At 49.2% G+C, this 7,558-nt stretch overlaps 1 long non-coding RNA gene across 1 annotated transcript; it reads right to left on the reverse strand.

Annotated features, from left to right (window-relative positions):
- Positions 1-5,356: 5,356 nt before the first annotated feature.
- LOC132535302 (uncharacterized) lies at positions 5,357-7,489 on the reverse strand. Its single transcript, XR_009547093.1, has 2 exons — positions 7,340-7,489; positions 5,357-5,731 (listed from the first exon to the last, which is right to left on the reverse strand). It is a non-coding gene; the product is annotated as an uncharacterized LOC132535302 (long non-coding RNA).
- Positions 7,490-7,558: the final 69 nt, after the last annotated feature.

Here is a 7,558-nt window from a genome sequence, read left to right on the forward strand (position 1 = left end):
ATCCAGTGGTTATGCAAAGAGACTTTCACAGCCCTTCAGCTATACCACCGAGGTATAGGTCTTCTCCTGAGTTTCCCGGTTAGATCTCTGTGCCCTGGTGTCCCTCCCTGTTGCTCCTCCAGATTCTGATGGTAGTAGCAATGGAGACTCAGAGTTGTACTTGGTGAGTCTCTGGGGAGTCCTTTCCTCCCTTCAGCTGTCCCCTTGTTGGTGGAGCAGACTGGAGGTGGTGTCTCCACTGACAAACTGTTGAACTGTTAGCAGTCACTTAATCTCTCCTTAGGCCCCTCTCTCCTCTCTATCACCAGCCACGCATGTTTGTACTCACGGGTGATTTACTGGGTTCCTGTGGTCATTATAGTCCTGTCTTGTTTTTGGTCCGGGTGGTCTCCTTTGGTATTCCTAGTTGATCCCTCCAGACCACTTTTTAAAAAAATTTTTTTATTTATTTATTTTCCTTTTTTGTTGCCCTTGTTGTCTTTTTGTTGTTGTTGTAATTATTATTGTTGTTGTATAGATGTCATCTTTGTTGGATAGGACAGAGAGAAAATGGAGAGAGGAGGGGAAGGCAGAGAGGGAGAGAGAAAGACAGACACCTGCAGACCTGCTTCACCGCCTGTGAAGCGACTCCCCTGCAGGTGGGGAGCCGGGGGCTCGAACCGGGATCTTCCTCCGGTCCTTGCGCTTTGCGCCACGTGCGCTTAACCCGCTGCGCCACCGCCCGACTCCCTTTTTTTTTTTTTTTTTTTTCAGAGCACAGAGCAACCCTCTTGTACATACATACAGTACTGGGATTTAAACTCAGGACCTCACACATGCTGTGCTGACAACCTCCCTAGCTGCTGGTCATATTTTATTTATTTATTTTAATATGCTGGGGAATGAATCCAAGGTCTCATAATTTTTTATTTGTCCTCCTCCTTCACTTTCTCTTTTTCTTCCTTCTTCTTTTTTTCATTGTTGAGGAATGAAGGGGTTCCGGGTGGTAGTGTACTCAGTTAAGGGCACATAGAACTAAGCCCAAGGACCAGCGTGAGAGTCTGGGTTCAAGCCCTGGGCTCCCTACCTATGGGAGGGGGAACGCATCACAAGCAGTGAAGCAAGTCTGCAGGTGTCTCTCTTCTCTTTCCCTGTCTATCTCCCCCCTTCTCTCTAAATTTCTCTCTGGCCTGTCCAATAAAATGGGAAAATGGCTGCCAGGAGCAGTGGGTTCATGGTGCTGGCACTAAGCCCTAGAGGTAACCCTTGAGGCCAAGGAGGATGAACATAGGGCCTCAAGTATTCATGGTATCACCAATGTGTGGCCTCCCCAGGCTAATTTTTTCCCCAGAATGAATTTCTTTCATTATTTTTGAGAGGGAGAGAGAGTAGAATACAGACATGTAAAGAGAAAAAGAAAAAAACCAAATCAGAGCCCATCTTTACCATTGGTGACATTGTGGTGTCCCCTGGAGTCTGCATTTCCCACCAGAGCCATTATCACATCACACTGCTCAGGAGGTGGGGATCCAGGGGCTCGAACTGGGATCCTTGAGCCAGTCCTTACGCTTTCATCCATGTGCACTTAACCCAGTGTGCCACCACCCGACCACCCCCCCCCCCGTTTTTTTTTTCTAATCGTTTTAATTAGATAGAACAGAGAGAAACAGAGAGGACAAGGAGATAAAGAGGGAAAGTGACAGAGAGGCATCTGCAGCCCTGCTTCTCCACACATGAAGTGGACCCGCTGTAGGTGGGGAGTGGGGCTTGAACCCAGGTCCTTGTGCTTGGTAATATGCACACTTAACTAGGTGCGTCTACACTCAAGCCCTTACCTCTATATTTAAAACACAAATAAATAGGGGGCCAGGCGATGACACACTTGGCTAAGTGCACGTATTATCATGCACAAGCACCCGGGTCCAAGTCCCTGGTCCCCACCTACATAGAGAAAGCTTCATGAGTGGTGAAGCTGGGCTGCAGGTGTCTCTCTCTTTCTCTCCCTCTCTAATTCCTCCTTCATCTCAATTTCTCTCTGTTATATCAAATAAAATATATAAAGTTTCTTTTTTAAAAAAACTACTATAAAAATAGAGACTGGGCAGTGGAACACTGGGTTGAGCGTACATGCCACTGTGCACAAGGACCCAGGTTCAAGGCCCAGGTCCCCACCTTCAGGGGAGGGGATAGCTTCAGGACTGGTGAAGCAGAGCTACAGGGCTCTCTCTGTCTCCTTTCTTTTTACATTTTTAAAATTTATTTATTTTCCCTTTTGTTACTCTTGTTGTTTTTTATTATTGTTGTAGCTCTTGTTGTTATTGATGTCATCGTTGTTAGATAGGACAGAGAGAAATGGAGAGAGGAGGGGAAGACACAGAGGGGGAGAGAAAGACAGACACCTGCAGACCTGCTTCACCGCCTGTGAAGCGACTCCCCTGCAGGTGGGGAGCCGGGGGCTCGAACTGGGGTCCTTATGCTGGTCCTTGTGCTTTGTGTTTAACCTGCTGTGCTACTGCTGGAATCCCTCTCTGTCTCCTTTTTTAAAATATTTTATTTATTTATGAGAAAGATAGGAAGAGAGAGAAAGAACCAGACACCACTCTGGCACATGTGCTGCCGGGGATCAAACTCAGGACCTCATGCTTGAGAGTCCAAAGCTTTTTCACTGCACCACCTCCCGGACCACTCTCTGTCTCCCTCTATATCCCCCTTCCTTCAGTTTATTTTTGAGAAATGAATTTTTTAAAGATTATATTTATTTATGAGACAGATGGAAGGAGAGAAAAATAACCAGGCATCACTCTGGTACATGTGCTGCCAGGGATTGAACTCAGGACCTCACGCTTGAGAGTCCAGTGCTTTATCTGCTGCACCACCTCCCAGACCACCTCCCTTCCCTCTCCATTTCTTTCTGTCTCTGTAAAAAAAACAAGTAACGTAGGAAAAGAAGAAATTCTATGAGCACCATGTCTCCACTTTCAGTCTCCAACTACCTGTTCCATACACTTCTTCCTTCAGTCTTTTTTTTTTTTTTTTTTTTTTTTGCCATCAGGGTTTCTCACCACTTGTGACAGTCTTTTTTGTACTTTTTTTTTTTTGCCTCCAGAGTTATCACTGGAGCTTGGTGCCAGCACTATGAGTCCACTGCTCCTGGTGGCCATTTTTTTTCTTCCATTTTATTGGATAGGACAGAGAGAAATTGAGAGAAGAGAGAAAGACAGAAGAGAGAAATATAGACACCTGCAGACCTGTTTCACTGCTTGTGAAGCATCTCCCCTATAGGTGGGGAGTGGGGGCTTGAACCCAGGTCCTTGCACACACTTAACCAATTGCCCCACCTCCCCCCCCCTTTTTTTTCCCTCCAGGGTTATCACTGGGTTATCACATAGTGCATAGCCTGCACTATGAATCCACTGCTCTTGGAGGTCGTTTTGTCCATTTTGTTGCCCTTATTGTTATTGCTATTGTTGTTGACTGCCCGCCCCTGCCCCTGACTTTTTCTACTTGTAGATAGAGGGTAAATGATTGGGCATGGGGGCAGCACACAGCACCATTTATGAAGCCCCCTCTTTCCATGCTGCTCCTGTGAAGTAGCCGGAGACTCGAACCCCAACCCTCAGGCATGGTAAAGTGTGTGTTCTTTGAGGGGGCTGGGAGAGAGGGGGACTCTCTCCTGGCCCTTCTGCCTTCACACTTGACCTGTGCTGCTGAGCCATGCTTCCCTCTGTGAGGACGCTGACTTCTGCTGGGCCTCTGTTTTTTGGTCAGTGAAAACATCTGACCAGAGGCGAGGATTAATATTTTATGTACTTGCCCTGCCATGGCCATGAATCACTTGCTTCACAGAAGTATTTTCTTAAAAGCCAGAGAGTGTTTGTTAGAAAAAGTGAACATAAGAGCCTTGAGACATCCTCAAAGAATTAAACCAACCTGGACATGTAAAACGGAGCTTAAACAGCCTCAGTGCTTCCACCTCTGCACCTTGGGATGCTGTCCAGGGGAGAAAGCGGGCTCTGTGGTGAGATGCCCGGCCCCAAGGGTGTGCTGTGGGGTGGCTGGGGAGAGCAGGCAGTGGGGGTACTTACTCATGGGCTGGAAGCCTGAGACACTAAGGTTTGGGGGGGAACGAGAGGGCCCCTTAGGTCCTTTCCAAGTCCTTCTCTGAACCACAGTTTACACAAAGTCTAGCTCTTGTATATATTTTTTAAGATTTATTTATTGGATTGGGCGGGGGGGGGGGGACACAGCTCAGTCTGCTAGAGCATCAGATTGCATGCCTGAGGTTCAGTCTCTGGCGCCATTTTTGGCAGATCTAAGCAGTGCTTTGGTTCTCTCTCTCTCTTTCAACCTCTCTCTCTCATAATAAATTAATAGATCTTTTTTGAAAAAACTTAACTTCTGTAGATAAAACTTAAGAAATAAGGACTGAAAGGGAAAGCACAAAGTGAAACGTGAACTCTGTTGTATACTGCACCAAAGCAAAGGACTCTGGGAAAGGAGAGGGCAGGGAAAGGGAGCTGGGGCCCTGGTGTATGGTGGAAAAGGACTTGGGAATGGGAAATTGTACCCAAGTGCCAACAATAGTACTGTAGACCATTGGTACCCCAATAACATTTTTAAAAATCTTGACTTTGGGGACTCAGGCGGTAGTGCAGTGGCTTAAGTGCACGTGGGGCAAAGCATAAGGACTGGCTTAAGGATCCCGGTTCAAGCCCCCGTCTCCCCATCTGCAGGAGGGTCGCTTCACAAGCAGTGAAGCAGGTCTGCAGGTGTCTGTCTTTCTCTCCCCCTCTGTCTTCCCCTCCTCTCTCCATTTCTCTCTGTCCTATCAAACAACAATGACATCAATAACAATAATAACTACAACAACAAGGACAACAAAAGGGAAAATAAATAAATATATTAAAAAATATTGACTTCTGGGGCCAGGTGGTGGTGCATCTGGTTAAGCACACACACTGTAGTGCACAAAGACCCAGGTCCAAGCCCTTGATCCCCACCAGCAGGGGGAAAGCTTCACGAGTGGTCAAGTATAGCTGCAGGCATCTCTCTGCCTCTCTCCCTCTCTATCTCCCCCCTCCTCTCTCTGTCTCTGCCCAATAATAAATGAATTAATTTAAGAAATCTTGGGAACCGGGCGGTAGTGCAGTGGGTTAAGCGCACATGGCACAAAGCGCAAGGACCGGTGGAAAGATCCCGGTTCAAGCCCCCAGCTCCCCACTTGCAGGGGAGTCGCTTCACAAGCGGTGAAGCAGGTCTGCAGGTGTCTGTCTTTCTCTCCCCCACCCCCGTCTTCTCTCCTCTCTCCATTTCTCTGTCCTATCCAACAACAACAATAACTACAACAACAACAAAAAAAAAGGGCAACAAAAGGGAATAAATAAATATTTTTAAAAATCTTTATTAAAAAAGAAATCTTAACTTCTCAGAAAATAAACAATAATATTATAAAGTTTCTTTGGGGGGTCAGACGGTGGTACACAGGCTTAAGTGCACATAGTAAAGTTTTTGGGGTGTTTTTTTGTATTTATTTCATGAGAGGAACGGAGAGAGAGTGAGCTGAGCATATGTGGCACTGGGGATTAAACCCCAGGCCTCCAGTGCACAAACCCTGAGCTCTGTCACCAGCCACCTCCTCCGCCCCAGCTCTCCTAATCTGAGGCCCCGCAGCATTCCAGGAACTTCCTGCCCAGTGTCCACAGGGATTTCCAAGTCAGTTGTCAGGCATATTCCCAGATCCCAGATGAAAACACTGAAACTCAGAGAGATGAAGTCAAGACAAGGCACAGCAAGCAGGGAGCTGCCGCCACACAGGGAAGACAAGTGTGAGGTTCTGAGTTCAGTCTCTGTGTCCTGAGTGCTGGAAAGATGCTCTGGTTCTCTCTCTCTTGCCTCCAGGGCTACTGCTAGGGTTCAGTGCCTGCACTATATGAATCTGCTGCTCCTGGTGGCCATCCCCCCCCCCTTTTTTTTTTAATTGTATAGGACAGAGAGAAATTTAGAGAGAAGGGGGAGATAGAGAGGGAGAGAAACAGAGAGACACCTGCAGATCTGCTCTGCCACTTGTGAAGCATCCTCCCTGCAGGTGGGGAGTGAGGGCTGGAACCCCAGTCCTTGCGCTGGTCCTTGCGCTTAGTACTATTATGTGTGCTAAACCAGATGTGCCACTGCCCAGCCCCCCTCTGGTCCTCTCTCTCTCTCTACCTCCCTCTCTCATAGACACATGAATAAACACATCTTATAGTGATGGTGAGGCCCTGGGACCTTTCTAGAAGCCTTGTCCATCTTCCTCTTTCCTCCATAAAATGGGCATGATCACGGCTCCTCTGTCTGACTTAGCCCCAAGGATAAGGAAGAGTTGGGATTCGAGTTGTGGGAGAGGGAAATGGGGGTCTGAGCTCTTGCCTCCTCCAGCTGACCCCTGCCAGGCCCCATTCCCAGTTGCTCCCTGTCTTCATCAGGGCTGGACTTCCTCCCAAGGCAAGAATTACGCAAGAGGACCTGGGTCAGTTCTTTGGCTCCCTGCCTGTTGCCCCAAGAGCCGTGGGTTCTCTGTGCTCCCCCCAACCCCCAGCCTGGCCCCCAGCCACAGGCCCCTGGAGCCTGCCCAGTCACGTGGCACAAAGGCTGCCCTGGCCAGCTTCCTGCTCAGTCCTGATTTAACTCCCCTTCCCCCCTTCCCTCCTTCTCCCAGTCCCTTGGGTCACCACCTCCAGCATGAGGGGCAGGTGTTGCTGGAGATGGGAGCCCTGGATGTGCCTTTTGAGGGTGCTCAGGCCTCAGTTTCCCCTTCTGTCAAATGGTGCCCCCACCCTGCCTCTTCAATCCAGATCTTTACCCTACCCCCACTCCACTTCCTCCAGTGTCCAGATTCCTTCCCAGACCCTAATTCCCTCTTGGGCCCTGGGGTGGGGTGTGTGTGTGGAGGGGGGAACAGGGTCTTGGAACCCCTAGGATGCTTCCAGAAGTGCACTAAAAGAGATACAGGGTGTATTGCACCACAGTAAAGGACTGGGGGAGCCCCCCCTAGCCCCAGCACTGTCTCCCCAAGGGCCAGAGGGGTGCCCATGGCTGGATTCTGGATGGGCAGCTCTGGGCCTTTCTCCCCACCTTTGCATGCGGTGAGCAAGTGCCAGGCAGACCCTTGGGCAAAAGGCCATTTTCAGGTCCTGGTGCAGAATTGTGGAGGAAGACCAAGGGGTGAGAGTGTTCTGCAGAAAACTGAGACATTTTACACATGTACCAACAACTGTACTTATTGTAAACCATAATTCCCCCAATTAAAAAGATAATAAATGAGGGAGAGAAAGAGAGAGGCCAGAAGTGACAGGGTGAGACTAGCAGCCTCTGTCTAGCCTACCTGCTGAATGTGAGCCCTTGGTTGCTCTGAGCCTCAGTTGTCCCCTCTGTGAAATGGGGACTCAGGGGGAGCTGTAGTGCACAGAGTCCTGGAGAATCAGGCCCAAGCTAGGGGTCCCCCACCCCTGCCCCAGCCCAGCCCGCTGCTCCTTGCCCAGGCTCCACCTCTGCTGACATCAGAGCCGCAGGCGGGGCCGGAGGAGGCAGGCTGAACCCAGCC

Source organism: Erinaceus europaeus, chromosome 21 (genome assembly GCF_950295315.1).
Source record: "Erinaceus europaeus chromosome 21, mEriEur2.1, whole genome shotgun sequence".
NCBI classification, from domain to species: domain Eukaryota; kingdom Metazoa; phylum Chordata; class Mammalia; order Eulipotyphla; family Erinaceidae; genus Erinaceus; species Erinaceus europaeus.